This window comes from Ciconia boyciana, chromosome 10 (assembly GCF_034638445.1).
Source record: "Ciconia boyciana chromosome 10, ASM3463844v1, whole genome shotgun sequence".
NCBI lineage: Eukaryota > Metazoa > Chordata > Aves > Ciconiiformes > Ciconiidae > Ciconia > Ciconia boyciana.
The window spans coordinates 30514617-30529769 of record NC_132943.1 but is presented as its reverse complement, the minus strand read 5'-3'; the positions used below and the strand labels follow the sequence as shown (position 1 = coordinate 30529769).

The window sequence follows — 15153 nt, the reverse complement described above, 5'->3', positions numbered from 1 at the left end:
AACAGGACAAGACAGGTCCATAATTCTCTCTCTGTGTGGCTAATGACTACAGTAGGTTGGCACAGGAATTGCAATTTACACCACAGCTTCTCTGTCATCCCAAGCTGGCACTGCCCCTGCCCCCCAGGTGTTTGCTCCTGCCTGCCCTCTCCTCTGGGTGACAAGACTGTGTGCCATACTATGAACACAACCTACGTTTGCTGCTTCATCTTAAATCTACCTTTTACTACTTCTCTGAATGGGTTCACCACAGAGCCACTCGATGATCATTCCAGCTTCTGGGTCAGGGCAGTGCAGGGGCTGGGCAAACCGAGTGGAAGTAAAAGAATAGCCTCAACAACCACCTCCACTGAAAATGCCAAAAACAGAGAAGAGTCTTCAGATTATTTGCATTCACGCACAGCAATCTGGCAGGCAAACTGCCAGAATAAAGAATAAAAAGAAGAATGAAAAGCTGGAAAAAGTTACTGAAGTTAAAATATTTTATCTTGAACTTACAAGAAAAATTGAATCTCACTGTAAAGAGATCTTGCACAAAGCAGAATCAGACTATCAGCTGAACGTAATACCTGTGGTCCCACTTCTGCCTACATCAATATAACACTCAGAGAAGTGTCTGAAAACTCTCTGCTGACTGAATACATGCTGTAACAGCCAATGCAAGAGAGGCGAACAATGTAGCATTTTCATACAGATCACAGAAGAAATGCAACCAGGAGCCTTGATTACGCCTAACAAACTTCTCTGGCTTAAGACTTCTCCAACAAAACTTCGAGTGCAGTTGTAGCTGCACTTCCAAAGTCAGTGAAAATTTCTCATACTTCACAGACTTAGATATGTAAATGATTAAAGTATTGGAAACAAATTACTTGCGTCGCATGCTCAATCTCCCTTTCACTAAAGAAAAAGCAGTGGCAGATTTTAAAACAAGGGCAGAAGACCAAAAATCTAATCTCACAGCTACAGCGGCTAGCACCCAAATCAGCAATCACCTCAAGATTTTGTTTTCTGTTAGCATAACACAAGAAAGCTGACATTTACCAGGCAGATGGTGAATCAGTATGCACAGGTAAGGTGTGTGAGTGAAAGTTGCCTAAACACTCTTCACTGCTGGATTTTCCTGATTCAACTCCACACTCCTGGTATTGTACTAGTATCTAGTGTTTCTGCCTGCAAGCTTTTTAAAAGGAAAAGAGTCCCTGACAGCAATTAACTGCAATTTATTTCTAGTATCAGATTCTATGAACAAATATAAGAACATCCAGCAAGCACGTGGTACACACACATAATTTAATTCAAGTTTAATCTATACTGCCTTTTGTTGCTCAATACAGGATCACCAAGGGACCTAACTGAATTACAACCTTTCCCTTCAAGACTGTGAATTGGGCACTAAAAGTAAGGGTGAACCCTCCTGCCCAGTTTAAAAAAAAACCAACCTACATATTTTAATTCTACTGATAATACATATAGATATTTAAAAAAACCCCAACTTTTTCCTGTTTAAACTACAATACCTTATCTAATAGTTGGGTGAGGTCTTATGTGAATACAGCAGTTCTGCAAAGAGCCCAGTAGAAGGTGGGGGGGAGAGACCAGAGCAAGCATTTCCTAAGGCATTAACAATGAAAAGCAAACAAATGCCTCTCCGCTGTCTTATCCCCTTTGAATTCAGAAATTCCCCCCAAATAGTCAGACTTCACTTATACAAAACAAAATGTCAAAACAAATCCCAGAAAGGTTATAAAGTCATTGGGTAACTATTATTATTGTTGAAAACATAATCCATAAACACATTCTATTTATAAATGCTCTGTCCTCATACTGAATGCACTTAGGGTATTAAAAGACTAATTCACAATGCTTTATGTCTGTGATCCTTAACATGCAACAGAATTGTGATAACTACTTATAAACAGGTAGTGAATATATGTAGAAAAAAAAAAAAAACAAAATACCCCAAAAGATGCCTGCAAACTGAATTTTAGAGAAAACAGAGATTTTTAAGGATGTCCTGGGCAGTATACACAATCTGTTCACAAAGACTTCATGAGAACTTGCTTGTTTCTGAGAATTCAGCACATCTTGTAGTTCTTACACATTTGTTGCCAATATTACATTTACGGAGTGCATTTACATACAAACTGATGGCACTTTACTACAGCTTATCTTTTCTCTGATATTATTTTTAGAACATAAAAAGCACCTAATTTTCAACCTATGCTGATTTCTTGTAATTCCTACTAACTGTAGAAAGAAGCCTTCCTTTCACAAAAATGAAACCATGTGAAATTGTCAAAATACACGCCTCTCCTCCAGGTGTCTGCCCAAAGTACTGTAGCTCACTTTGCGATGTGTAGCTGCTGGTTACTTAATAAAAATTATAACAATGTATCTGAACAGTATCATGTGTACGCAGACCTCTTTAACACAACATAAAATACGGGCATCAAATGATTTTTTTATGACAGCATGTCAGAGCTAATGCTCCCACTGAATACATCACGAACCCCAGGAATAAGCTCTTTGCAATTGGAACAGGCCTTGCAAATTAATAATCAGTACAGTCACTCATGACGAGGTTTAATTTCTGGCCCTAGTCAAATTCTCCTTTTACCTTTGCCTGAAACAGCAGTGGGTGGAGAACTGAGGAATAAACGACTCCATGAGATCTGAAGCTGACCTCTCAGCACAACTGACTGCAGTGACACGAAGCCAGCCACTTCTCATATTTGCACTTCTAACTTCAGTGCTAAACTGTCACCACACACTAGTCTGATGGCATTTTTTAATAAAAAAAGGAAGATACGATTACATCCGTACTAAGACTAGCGAGGTATCTTTCTGTGTGTGCATGCGTGACCCCAAAAGGCAGCCCCTATGATGCTACTAGACACTGCAGTTCACCTACAGTGCTCACTTCTGCAAACAGCAGGTACCTCACACGGCGAGGTGGGGACGGCACCTGCTCAGCCCATGGTGAAAGCTTGCTGGAGGTGGACCAGCACCCATCTAAAAGCCACGGGGTGTATTAATGCAGCCTGAACCCAAGTAATGTGAGTACAGCAATGGGTACAATAAACTAACATCTCTGTTCTGCCAACGAGGCCCTGTGCCCAAGCCAGTACACCCTACCTCTTAGTTCGGGTTGTTAGCTTGGGCTCAGTGCCACCCTAAGGCAGCTACATGACCCCTGCAAAAGGAGGTAGGTTGTACCTGGCTGGCACAGAGAGCAATTTAGAAACAGTGCTCTGGTACCACCCACCTATCTAAATATGCCAAATAAATAATTTATGCTGCTGTGCTGGTCAACAAGCAGAACATTTTGGGCCACCTCCTTTCATAGGAAACATTGGCATGTGAAGGTGTTCCAGCAGAAGAGCTAAGGCAGTCTAGAGTGACAGAAAGGAAAGCTAATCTGCAAGTGGACAGAGACCTTCTCCTTCCCCAGTGACAGGGAGAAAATGGGAGATGATGTTAGAAAAGAGGACTGTGTCCCTACCAACAATTAAAGGAGCATTCAGAGCAGAAAATGATGCCAAGTTAGCAAGGTTAGGATCCATCTAAGAAGGCGCACGTGTTCCTTTTTTCCACTGGGTAGACCTGTCAGGACTTGAGATTTCCACTTGACCTGCCAGAGTCGTTCAAATGGACCATATTGTTCTCCTCCATGTGCATTTCTGTGTCTTGTGGCCTTTTACTGCCCCATAATCCATTCTGGCAGAGTAAGACCCACCTAAATGCTACATGAAATATTTGACAATGTTTTGACATGTTGTAAGGATCTTTGTCCACGTGCCAAGCAACCTTTAAACATCCCAGATCAGAGGCATCAGCTGGAGGAATTGCTGCAATCCCAAACCTGTGGCAGCATGCAGCTCTGTAGGGAGAGCCTCTATACACGTTTGTATTAAATAAATGGTTATCTCCGAGGTGGGGAAACTACTGAAACTTGTTCTCTGCAAACAACTACAGGAGCGATGACTGACTGCTCAACAGAGCTACTCTCCCAGAAAGAGTGAATTAGGACTATGATGTTGTTAAGACAAGGGTATTTAATAACAGTGCCTCTTGTGCTGGTGTTGCGCTGTAAGAGATTTGCATAGTCTCGATCACTGGGTCCATGACAAATGCTTAAGTGAACAAAGCTAAAGCTACTTCAAAATTATATAGAAGATCACCCAGCTCTCTTTTGGTGCTCAGAGCAGATCAGGAACAACTTATTAAAAAATAAAAATAAAACCCAGAGCGTTACACAGACTCACATCAGTCTGGTTAACCTGAGTGCTCCAAACCCAAGGGCCAAGAATACAACATACAGTAATCTTACACCTGTAACAGAGAAAGGAATCACCTCCATACAGGTGTTTCCTTAATTGTAATAATTTAAATTACATACCAGGTATGATTTAATGGAAGCATATGCAGGAATGTGATAAAGACAGATAACCATGCAAACATGTTAATTATTACCTGAAATCTTTCCATTCCAAAGTAACTTGTTTCCAGAGTCTCTATTAATTTTACAGTGTGAAAATATTAACAGATGTCACATTTATCAGAATAGCGTACTGTAAGACTGGACTGAAGGTTCTTAAGAGATTACACTGATTAAAGATGACATTCTAATGTAATATGAATGTAAATTTATATTCTGAAACTTAATCTTCTGGAAGGTCCCAGAAATTCAGGGGACTTTCCCATGAATAAAGTAAACGTTTCCTTTCCCATCCTATAATGAGGGAGGGCAACTGTCAGCATTTAAAGTTCGTTGTTTGGTCTAAAATGTTAAATTAGGTATCTGAATTTCATCATCCATTTGTTTTGTTCATGTAAAAATTAAAAAAAAGTCTGAGTTTTGAATACTGTAGGTCACCTCAGGAAAATACTGCCAATTGAAAAAGGTCAGATGTTGGAATCCCGAAGTGATACTGATCACACTTGTTTTCACATCATTCTTCTGTTTCAGAGAACTATCAAATCAGCTAAGAAATTCAGGGCAAGCATGGAGTTTTAGGTATTATCAGCACCACAGTTAAACTTGACAAGAGAATTTTAGGTAGAATTTGTGTCTGTGCTGAGATTTTGTCTGCTGGTGAGAAGGGACAGCTCCGTTGCTAATGTTTCTAACCCACTTCTGAATGTCAGGGGCTAAAGGATTAATTCATTAAAAATGCCACTTCATATATTTATGCTGCAAGCTTTATAGGCATAAACCATTAAAACAAACACTGCTCATTCCATTTGATGCTGGAAACAAATGTGTATTTCTAGAGTTCAACCCACAGTATAAGAGTGTGAAGTTACATAACTTGGCAAATATTGGAAAGTCTTGTTTAAAAAAAACCACAACACTTATAATGAGTTCAGAAAGAAAACACAACAAAATGGATGTTTCAGACCAATGCTTTCACTGTTTTATTAATAGATTATCTTTAGAACTGGTCACCTGAAAGTAAGATAGACTGAATTATTTATACAAAGCTGACAATTACCAGACATAAAGTAAAATGTCTGAAACAAATTCAAAATAACCTGTATCTGTACAAGCAACATAATTTGTTATGATTTAATAGCTTTGTTTCTTTCTTAACAGGCAGTATAGACTATTTTTTGCTTCAACGCTCTCAAGTAAGTGAAAACTTTTGAGTTCTTTCTGCAGTTGGAGTGCTACAGTAGAGTATGCCCAGGTATGCACAAGAAAAACAGCACTTCTTTACAAACCTTGCCCTTGTCCAACTTCTGAATGCATCCTATTCACAAAATTTATTGCAACATTAAAACTGAAAGATTTGGGGCTTAAGCCACACCTCAGACTTGGAAATATTTTAAATCCTAAAATTACTCTGGCTTTACTAGTTACATTGAAATCATCGTTGCTTGGTCAATTAGCACTAGTCTTGAAGCAACAACAGACACATTATCTTGCTTAATGCACCAAAATTAAATCTATGACCCACCCTCTCCCTAAAAACCAACTGAAACGAAACAGTGACCAAATTTTGTAGTAAAATAATTTTGACTAATGTTATCAACCGAGTGGATTCTGGTTTATTTTTCATGAATTTTTATATTTGCCTGGATGGTACAGGAGAGCTTCTCAAATGAGAAAGATCTCTCATACGCCTGCCAGGCAGATCTACTCTGCAAAAGTATCACCTCCAGAACAGAGAATAATTTATCTTGGTTCTAAATTACTTAACTGGAGTTTAAGACCTGCATTACCTGGGGGCAACACAGCTGTCTCCATGGAACAGAGATGTGACTTGCTGGCAACACTGAAGGTCAGAACGATGACCCTGAGTAAGCAACGGGAGCCACTGATGAACCAGAAAGGGCCAGAGAAAGAAACAGAATCTGTGTTTTGCATCAATGTGTTGCACACAAAAGAAAATCTCCATTTTGCTTTCTGCAACTACAGTCGTACAAGCATTTCTGTTGGCAGCACTGCCAGCTCAGGCTCTGCTTTTCTCCGGATTCTTTCTTATTCACTTCTTTACAGCTGTCTGTGAGGCTGTGTAGTAAATGGGACTGGGCAACCAATTTGCACTACAGACAGACCAGAAAATGCAACTTATTTTTATCCTGGACCAGTTCTCCAATCCAGTTCACGTCACTGCCTCACAGACAGCTGTACCAGTGCTACTGGCACAGGAACAGGAACAGGGAAGGTGGAGCAGAGTCTACCCTGTAGCAGCCAGGCTTGCCAATGAAAGCAAAGTAGATCAAATCATGGGTATAGGTGTCATAAGACTGCGGCACGTCAACGAAGATGCTGAAGAAAAGAAAACATCTATATTCTGCAATTTGATTATTATTGTTTTACTGATGACTCTGCTTAAGAGTGGGAGGCTGGAAACAGGAGGATTACTTTTTATATAGTCAACATTAGCTTTCTGAGGATTGGGCAGAGACGTATTTTTCAAACAGCCACATTGCTGACAAAGCAGTTTTTTGCAGCAGGTAACATACTTCTTCCTCTACCCAGCCCAGGATAATGTGCACTGGTTATACACTCCACATTAACCTTACGCTACAACTTTCATGCTAGTAGTTTCAGCCATAATTATTATTTTAAAATCAGGAAGACAGGCCAAGGCATCTATCAGTTTGTAGTAACAGTGAAACTAAAGTGAGCTCACCGCCCAGGTGCCTTGGGCCAACTGACCAAGGTATTGGACCTGGACCCCTTCTGGAGCTTCATCTTTCAACTTGGGCTTGGTTAAAGAAATGTTACATATAATTCTCCTCATCTGACTGGATTCCTCATAAAGATAGGGACTTAAGAGTTACCCTGATCCAACCTCTTGAGGAGACTGAAACCTGCCTCTGATGAGGAGTAGCTAGTTCAACCACACAGGTGTCACCAGGCTTTCAAAAGAGGGAAACTTTCCTCTTGTGTTTTTTTTCTTCAACTGAGACACTTACTGTGTTCTAGCTTTCCTAGCTGCAAAGACAAACTGACATGGCTCTGATCACCATGGACAGAGCCTGACTCTTCCTTCTTTCACTCCAAATCATGGATGTACTTCAGTTCCCCAAGAGGGGTCTGCTGACCCAGCTCTCTGCTGCTGAAGGGAGACAGTTGTGTCCCCCTCCTTCCTTTCCCTACAGTCTCCCTGCGGATTTGCACCAGTGTTGGTGCTAACAGCATCTCAATCACCAACCGATTCAGCTTACTCATGCAGAAGAAAACTAACCTGGCAAAAAAGCACAGTTTTCTCCTGGGTTAGTGATTTGAACTGGCTCATGAGATTTTACATATAATCAACTCTACAGCCAACGTAAGGGAAGGGCAAACACCACACAACCAGGAGCAGGAGAGAAGTAAGGAGTAAGATGTCTGTCTCTTGAGAGCCACATACAGTTGTATCAGCTCAGATTAAACCACAGCAACAGATGACTTCTCTTGGTATTACGCTGTAGCATTAGTACACACTGCCCTTTTTCACATCTTCCCTCCCTTGGTATCTCCCAGAATTTTCCTATCAGCAGAAAAGAGAAAAATTTGGATGAGTTTCCCGAAGAGGGGCAGGGGTCCTACTTCTATAGTAACGCCCTAGGCTTTTTCTCTACAAAGGCATAAATTCACAAACCCTGCTCATATTGCATGTCACTGGAGGAGTGGACAGGCACCAGCAGAGTTTGAGGCCAGGCCAGCCACACAGAGCCAGAGGAAGAGTCATCAGAAAAAGGCAAGAAAATAATGCTTCCAATCTATTATTCCACGGGGTATAAAAGATAAGCTAGATGAGAAGAGATTTTATATTCAAGCCCTAACAAAGGTGCAAGGGAAAGTAAAATACAATTGATATTTGAATAGCAGTAGAGAATGAGAGAAGATTTAGGGTAGCATCTATCAGAAAAATGCATGTAATATTGGAGCCAAAATGTCACAGGAGGTTGTAGAGTTGCTGGAGAGATGATTAAGAAGATTGCAGCAAAGAGCTGCAGAGAACGGCGATGGGGGAGCTTAGGAGTTAGAACAAAGCATGTGAGAACAGGACTGAGGAAGTGAACATAATAGTTGTTTAAAAAAACCACACGAAAGGTGTTTAAGCCAAGACAAATAAGTAGCACAACAAACAGTATGTATACATGATATTAAAGTTTGGGAACAGCTGCTGCTCATGTTCATTTGCTCATATTTAGCACACATAAAAACTTAAACTTAGCTAAACGATCCAGTGCTGCGGCAAGAAGAACCACAACAGGATCTATGCCATCCAGCTTAGTTATAAACACAGCAATAATTTAAAAATTTTTATGTAGGCTGCATTTTCTCATTTAGCAGCACTGCTGTTGGAGCTGCCCTTATGTTCCTGCTCATTCCAGACCCATCCCTTCCCCTGATTATGCTGGTATGGCTACTGTGCAGCCATGTAGCAACCAGGGGAGGGAATGATCCAGGTGAAAAATAACCAGGCTCCCCACCCCTCACCCTGCTGGATCATTTCCCCAGTCAGGTCTACCATGCAGTAGCCCAAACATTCATGCCAGCGCAATGGAGAAGACAAGAACAAATCACCAGACATGGAGGTTGCTTCAGCCAACATTACTGTCAAAAAAAGTATGCGGAACTACAGTTTCACTCCATCAGGAAGCACATAAACTTCAGAAATTCCTAGATTTTTCAGGCTGCCATTTCTTTCTTTTTTTTTTTTTTTTTTTTTGAGTCAAGAAAAAACCCTGCTCTTTCCTAAGTTTAGAAAGCTATCTGAAAAAGTTTCTGCCAGAAGAGGAAAATACAACCCAGCTTTACAGTTTTTCCAAATGCAGGGAAAAAAGTTTTGCTGATAATCTCATTGACTAAACAAGCTATTGCTGGAACAACACTTAGAGGATCAGAGATTTTTACACATTGCTTGAACTCTCCTCTCCAAAAAGTGTGAAAACATCAAGGTTAGACATTTTTGTTTCAGTTTCCTGCATGAAGGTAGCTTCAAAATAGCTCATTACAAGGCTTCCTGCAGCTTTGTCTAAACTAGCTAGTGTTGTCTTGTCTCAGAGACCAATTGAAAAGTAATGAAATCCAGAACAGCAATTGGCAGGACTCTCCTATCTTTGGAACTGTTTTTCTATCTTTCACCTAACAGGCTTGATTTACGACAAACATCAAATCTCACAATACTCTCAGAAGAAAAACAGGTATGCTTATTATCTTAAGTGGTAAAAGAAACCCTGTACCTATGCACTTTGCTCAAAAACATTGAGAGTACCTAACAAGCATCAGTGCTGCTTTAAACTTGTATTTATGTATATATGTTTTACATATATATAAAACATATACATGCATCCAAATAGGAGTACACTTCCTCCAAATTCTTTATCCTCTCCCCTTTAAGTGGCTCTTCCACCACCTACAGTTTTCTATTCTCTCCTCTTCGCAGAGGATACTCTAAATCCAGCACTGCCACAAAAAACCAGCAGCAGCATGAAATGAGAAAATCCTTGCCTGTTTTCAAATGCTTTTTTACCTAAAAGACCAACTAGACCCTGGCACATCTTCATCTCCTGCACAGCTGACAAGGCTGTTTTAGAAACATGGAAAAATGGAAGGTGTTGTATTTGTTCTCACTCACCTTTTTAACTGCGCTACAACCAAGTGATCTAAAAGTTTTGAAGAATAAAATAGGTATCAATGACTTCATGCTGGGAGACATACAAAGATCGTTAACCACAGATTGCTCAGGTTTTCATAATCACCATGAAATATGACAACACAGACTGCAGATGAGGCAATACAATTTTTGATTCAGAGAAAAATCACTGCCTTGTCATGAACCTTTAACTGTACGCAGGTAGGGCACCAGAGAACTCAAACCCAATTCAGGAGAGTTGTTTCTGTGGATGAGGACTGCTGTCATGTCCCCTGAAACTAACTTTAGATTACAGGCAAAAAGCTAGCACGGCCTTCTCACTGCACAAAAGCCTTGAGAAGTGCAGCATGAGTAACTGATCTCCACTTGCTTCCAGAGATCCGAAAATAGAGGTGAAGTGTGAATATCCCATTTGTTTCACAAGGGTGTCAACAGAAATTCCTAGTCAGGGCCATGTCTACTATCAAAATCTGCACCTACAGAGCTGTAGCTGCACTTGGGCAAGAAAAGGCTGTTTGTTTCTTACTGCAGCAGAACAGCTATTTTCCAGAATAAGATCAGCTACTACAGAATATTTTATATTTGACATCAGTACCAGCAATAGCTACGTTGGTGCAGGCTTCCAGGAAACAGACAGATTGAAGACTTGACAGTCTAAATGAGATATTTCTAAATTTTCTGGATCAACAGACCCCTTTCCCCTTTCAGACCTTTGGGTTTGTTTTTTTTTTCCCACCCAGGGTAGCAGACACCCTTATCACCAAAAGCAAGGGGGGGGAGTACTAATCTAAACATTGATATTCTATCAATGAAATTAAAGCATTCAAAATTACTACACTCTTCTTTCCTACATGCAAATATTTCATTTTAGGTCACCTGTAGGTGATGCTTAGCAAATACACAACCACCGCTCTGATCCCTTTTCTCTCTGACCTGTGAGGATACAAAGCTGGTGGGGAAATGCAGAGATCTGTGTTAGAAAATACTGAGCTGAGAGTCTTCCACTCTATTATGAAACAGAATAAAATAAAATGTTGTGTTTCTAAAGCTACAAAAAGCAAGTATTTACTGTCACATTTTTGTATTTGAAATGAAGTGCATATTCCATCAAACCAAGAATGAATGAAATACACCAACCACTACGCTCTCTTTAATCACTATCAACAGCTACATTGCTTACTGAAGTCCTCAGATGTCTATTAATCAATTAGAACTTTAGAAACCCTCTTCTCATGTTGGTATTATTCAGAGTGAAGTGATGTAGAGCACCTTTGGCCTTCATTTCAAAAGAAGTGGTGGAAGTGACAGAAACCAGAAATTCATATAGAAGGAAGGACAGGCCTATCTATACATGTGAATCACAGATACCCATCTTGAATAAAAACTTATTTCATTGACTTCACATTTTACTGTAAAAATCCACATTTGTTGATACAGGGAAAGGAAGCAAGTAGAGTCTCAAAATTCCTGTATTTCGAAATACAGTACTTGGTGGTCACAATGGGACTGAACAGAGATATCCCATATTCCTAAATAAGTCTCTAGTCCTTTATTTAAGAAATAGGAAACTTGTTTCTAACCCCAGAAAAAAAAAAATTGTGACAGGTGTTATTCCAGAAGCAGATTATGTACAGGCATTTCAATATTTAAGAGGGAAAAGAAAACAAAAAAAGATTGAAAAAAAAATGTTTTGGGGAAGAAAAGTCATATGACCTGTAAAATTTTTTTATCCTTGTATACATTTGAGAAGTGTAACAATCTTTGGTTACAAGAAGTTTTTTTAACAAGACTGACATGTTATTTTTACTTATTGCTGTACACAAAAATGCAGCTATCCAGGTTTTGCAAGGAGAAATAAAGTCAAAATAATGTCTTCTATTCTATGCAACAAAATGGGAAAAAAGCCCCACAGCTGCAGCAAGGGAAGGCTGGTGTAAGGTGGAAAAGGCAGTCAAGTTGACATTTGCTATTAAGGCAGGGATAGAGGTCAAATCCTGCTCGCTGTGCAGCACCTAAGAGCCTGTGGAAGACTGGCAAAGGCAAACCCCAAACCGAGACTTACCAGCCACAGCCAGGCTCAAGTTCACTTTGGGTTAAAAATACTAACAGGAAAGAAACAACGCAGCGAAAGGGAACCGTATCTCTGTTACGTGATCTGCGCATCGGGCTTAAAGCTCTTCCCTCCGGTATTTCCCCGGAGCGCGGTGTTGGGTGACCGAGCACCATTACCCCTTTTACAGCCTCCTGGAGACGGCCGTGCCCCACGCTGCAAATAAAAGTAAACCACCAGACCAAGCGCTGGCCCGAGCTTCTGTGCACAGATTTTATTAAAAACTTCTCGTTACAGAGCCTAGGAGCGTGTTACAGAGCCTAGGAGCACCCCCCGTACTCGCTTCCATCACGGCAAGAGTTTGTTTATTTATTTATACAGCGCACTCGGGTCACCGGGGAAGTGAAACTCTCCGGGCGCGGAGCGGCGGGCGAGGGGGCCGGGGCGGCCCCGCAGGAGGGCTGGCTGCCCGCCCGCCCGCCCCGCCGCCACGGCCGGCCCCGCGTCCCCGGAGCCCGGCGGGGCCGCGCCGGCCGGGAGGCCGCGCCCGGGGCCGCCGCCGACCGAGGCGGGCAGCGCCGGGGGAGGACGAGGGGCGCGCGGCGGCGGCGGGGACGCAGACCGAAGCCCGCGCGGAGGGGCGGCGCGGGGAGGGGGCGCCCCGCCGCCGAGGGGGCGCGGGTGGGTGCGCGACCGTCCCCCGCCGCCGCCGCTCCCCCCTCGTCGTCTTCCTCCGCCGCCTCCTCCTGGGGCCGGGGGGCGCGATCCCCCTTCCCCGCCGCGGTGAGCGCCGCCGCTGGCTGCCGCCAGAGTCGCCGCCGCCGCCCGGCCGTGGCGGCCGCCGCCGCCGCCGGGGCCGGCTCCCATCCGCCATTATCCTTTGTTCGCGGCGCGGCGGCGGCGGGGATGTTGCAGGGCTCGGCTCCATCTTTAAAGCGGGCGCCCCTCCCGCGGGCGGTGCAAGGCCGGGCCCCCGCGTCCTGCCGCCCGGCGGCTCCCCTGGTCCCCGCCGGGCTCCATTTCCTTCCCTCCCCCCCGCCCCTGTTTGCTGGGCGCCTTCCTCCTCTTACCGGTTACCAGGCTGCTCCGTCACTGCTTTCGTTCGCGCCTAGGATCTCGCCGCAGTTTTATTCTCTCCCCCACGTAACACACCGCGTCAAACTACACCTCCGCCGCGTCACTCACACACACACAGGCGCTCCCAGCCCGGCGACAGGCAGGCAGCGGCCGACTGAGGAGCGCCAGCCAGGGAGCAAGCGCCGAGCGCGCCGCGGCCCGTACGGAAAGCGCCGAGCGCTCACGGAAAACGCCGAGCGCCCGGCAGGCGGCGGGAACGGCCGAGCGCGCCGCCGGCCCCCGCGGAAAGAGCCGAGCGACCGCGGAAACGAACGAAGCGCCCCGGAGGGGAGGCGGAAAGAGCCGAGCGGCCGCGGGAAGGCGCGAACGGCGCTTCCGCCCGGGGCGGCCCGCGCGGAAAGCGCCGAGCGGGGCTGCGGGGGGCGCGCGCCCCACCTTGCCCCCCGCCCCTGCCGCCGCCGGGCGCGCGAGCGGGGCCGAGGAGGCCGGAGAGCCGCGAGCGCGCACGGGCAGGGCCGGGCCGCCCCGGGGCTGCGGGGCCGAGCGCGGGGCCGTCTGCCCCAGAGACCCCGCTGAGGGCCCCGGGCCCCCGAGTTCGCCGCGCACGTCCCCGCGCACACGCTGGCGCCCCGGGAGACCCGCCGGCGCCGGACATCCCTTCCTGGGGTGCCCCACTGCTAGGGCAGCCGCCCAGACGCCTTTCTTGAGCCCCCGATTCTCCCCCCAAGACCAACCCTGCCTTGACTGCACAGGCACAACGTGGCGGGTGAGGTGCCGCGGCGAGGCCATGCTGCCCCTCCTCGATGCCTCCCGGCTGCCTGGCGTCCCCACCGTCCCCTCCCCAGGTGGGGAAGCGCTCCCATCCTTCAGGTCGCTCCCCTAAACCTTCATCTGCCTGGTTTTCACTCCCGGCTGTGACTCCCATCCCGCTCCCTGCCTTCTCTGGCCCTGTGGCCAGCCCAAACCCAGGTGGCAGGGTGACTGCTGCTCCATCGTGACACAAATAACAAATATCCCCGTGAAATCCCCTAGCCCTGTCCAGCCGGCCTCCACCAGCGCTGGAGGGACAAACCTGTTTTGGTGGAGGTGCAGACACCCTTACCAGAGCTGTAAAACTGCAATTTTCAGAGCAGCTGTGGCCGAGGTGGCAGTTTGCACCCATGGTGCCAGCCCCGTGCTTCGGCACCTGTCAGGAGGGACAGACATTGTCACGACAGGGCAGGAGACGAGATACGGGTTTGTGTCTCGTCAGAGAAGAGGAGCAGCCGCGTGCTGTGGCCCTCAACCTCATCTGCAGTGCCAGCATGATGTCCATGGCTGTGGTTTTAAATGTTGGGTAGGTGAACTTTTTGTAGGAAAGGTTTTTCAAAGAGTTGTTGCCACCATGGAGCAGGGAACGGGCTGGCTGGTGCTCCAGCCGGGTGAGTCCAGCCCTGTCTTCTCCAGTTCACAAAAACAGCTGAATGCACACAATCATACACCCTGAAGAATGAACTTCTCGAACTACAACCACATAAAAGCTGTACATAGCCTTCCAGCCTTACTGGAAGAAAGTAATTTTCGTTTCACAAAACCTCAAGATGGCACCACATAACAAGATTTGAAGCTCCAAATCTGGTTCATTTTTGCAGACCACCTGGCACGGCCACCCTGTGAGACACCGCTGCGAGGCCGTAACTGCCGCAGGCACTGCATCGGACGACAGCGGTGCAAAACTTTACATTAGTTTTGCTCTTGTCAAGTCTTGTTTTCTCAAGAAGGTTGAACTGATTTTACTTATGCTGAGTTTCATCTAACTCCGTCAAAAATTACAAGAGATGGTGCAGAGAGCGATTACAGGTTTACTTTGCCGTTGATTTTGTTGATTATAGTTATTCTAAAATAAACTGAAAAAAACCACTTTTGACATTTAAAAAAAAAAAGGCA

At 44.9% G+C, this 15153-nt stretch overlaps 1 protein-coding gene across 2 annotated transcripts in view; it reads right to left on the bottom strand.

The window, feature by feature from the left end:
• CREB1 (cAMP responsive element binding protein 1) overlaps positions 1 to 13571 on the bottom strand; it is a 43410-nt gene extending 29839 nt beyond the window's left edge. For both annotated transcript variants that reach the window (XM_072874053.1, XM_072874052.1), the window contains exon 1: positions 13221 to 13571. The gene's annotated coding sequence lies outside the window, so the exon portion shown is untranslated. The remainder of the gene's footprint in view (positions 1 to 13220) is intronic.
• Between the last annotated feature and the right edge of the window lie 1582 nt (positions 13572 to 15153).